Source organism: Pollicipes pollicipes, unplaced genomic scaffold (assembly GCF_011947565.3).
Source record: "Pollicipes pollicipes isolate AB1234 unplaced genomic scaffold, Ppol_2.1 Scaffold_4002;HRSCAF=4701_pilon_pilon_pilon, whole genome shotgun sequence".
Lineage (NCBI taxonomy): Eukaryota > Metazoa > Arthropoda > Thecostraca > Pollicipedomorpha > Pollicipedidae > Pollicipes > Pollicipes pollicipes.
Genome location: NW_023596420.1, coordinates 13776444 through 13778671, shown reverse-complemented (window position 1 = coordinate 13778671; position 2228 = coordinate 13776444).

Below are 2228 nucleotides of genomic sequence, written 5' to 3'. Positions count from 1 at the left end.
TCAGAATTAGCAAGCTCGAGGCACGGGACTGGCGACATTGTACGCCTCGCATAGACCCGCATGCAATGGGTGTGAGTGAGTAATGGTGGCATGTTGGCCTTTGAAGGCCAACTTATGTAGATACGCGTAGTTCATGGACCATTGATGTTATTAAAGAACTAAACATGCTACGACAGTACAGAAAGCGACGCTGAGTGGTTTACACAAACTTCGATCAGATGGGCACTGAGGACATTGACAGGCGTGACCTGTGATAGGTCATGTAGGTCTGAGGGGTGAAGGGGCATTGTTGCATTGGCCCGTCCGGCTCCATCAAGAACAAAACAGCCGCATCAATAGGGAAAACAGCGGATGGACATGACCGGTGTCAAAGACAGTCATAAGCCGCCAAGGTCAGGAGAACTGCAAGGTTTTGCAATATGCTTGAAAATGGGCGTAATTTAGCTACGGAAAGTTTCAGTGTCGCGCTCCCAGCCGGTCACAAAGTATCCTGAAGGCCTTTGGGGGGTCTGGGGCTCCTCACAGGTCAATGGTTAAGGGAACTGGGACTCATCCCAAGAAGCTCGGCAAAATTTAGCTATAACTGATAAACATGGCTAAGCGAAAGGACAGTTGTGTCAGTTTGTACTTGGAGCACCCTCATACCACGATTACAGAAGACATAATTACAGTTCTTATAGTAGTTGAACTGTCATCAGGGATGTCACTTTCTAAAATCGGTCGGGGGCTGAAACGATGCGGTTAGCCTAACCTTCCCTCAAAATCTGACTTTTTCCCAGATTTTGGCCACTTTAATTTACATCCCCGGTGCTAAAAGTTGATTGAAAACATCTTACATTGGTTCCAACATGGGGTGCATCACCATCGACAACCAACCAGAAAATCAACTAGCTGCAGCAGGTCCAGCTGTTGAGCCGTTCAGCGGCACCTGTTCAGCTGTTCAGATGTTCGGCTGCATTTTAGCCCCTGAAATGTCCGGGGCCATCTGCAGCACCTTTTGTCGGTACCATTAGGCGGATGCGGAATTAATGGTGAGTGTCGTCGTCGCTGTCCGTGTTTTGTGAATTGACGCCCTAATACCAGCACAGTCACGATTGTGCGACAAATACACTTGCCACTGTTGACGGAAACACGGATAAATTTCATCTAGGTCACCCTGTGCTTTCAAAGTCTGGCACTTATTACATCCAATTGTTCTTTATGCCAACCAATGTGTTAGGTATCATGTGCAAAATTGTCTTGTGTTTCTTTGGCCCAGCACTCTCTTTTTGCTCATATGCATTGAGTGGGCTCAGGGTTGCGGAGAGGGGGCTTGAATCAGCAATGGATGGCTTCAGGCGTCCACAGGGGCCAGGCATGCAGCGGCGCACGCTGCACTGCAACAGCGCAATCCCTTGGCGTAAACTGCTGCCACCACGAGAGAGCAGCCGCCTGCCGCAGCCGTCGCAGCAGCAAGCAGAGGGATATCGGAGACGACCGACGGGATTTAGGTGTAAAAAATGATGACGAAGATGAAAGGAACTCGAGGAATGGGACGGGTAATTGCCGGTATTATTGCGCCCAATGTCTCTATAGACTTGTAGCATTGTGCGCCAGGCGTCTGTAGTTCTATAACCCTATGAACAGCGGAAATGCATAAGTCGTTCCAAATTTGAACTTTTGTCCCTCATTTGAGCTACAATTTGGCCCCGTGACCCCAGAACAAGTCCAGAAATGGTCACTGCGCGGTTGATAACCGCGAAAAAGGCGTTTTAAACGACCAGCTATGTCATCGAGATAAAAAAGTGTTAACATTCCAGCTGGCGGTGCCATCTTTAAGATGAATAGCATGCCATCTTAGATTCCGATCATTTTCGACGTTGCACGTATAGCAACCGAGCTAATCTAGCTTTCCTTACTGTGAAGGACATATTTGCGTGAAAATCTTGCCATATTTTACATCGCGGAGTCAACATTTTTGCAACCTTAACATACCTGCAAACAGTACAACCTTCAGCTACATATGCAGTGCTAAAATGATGGCGTTAGTTATGCTTTTCAATTTTGATGAGCGACTCCTAAATGAGCTCCTTTCCGATGATTTGATCTAACCCAACCATGGAGTAAATTATAGCACATGATAGGGGAGCTGCATGGATATTTTATTTTTGCATGGAATACCTTGCATCGTAAGCACCCTGAAAGCGCTGGGATGCGCAAACAACATACGCTCGTCCCCGTTTTTTTTT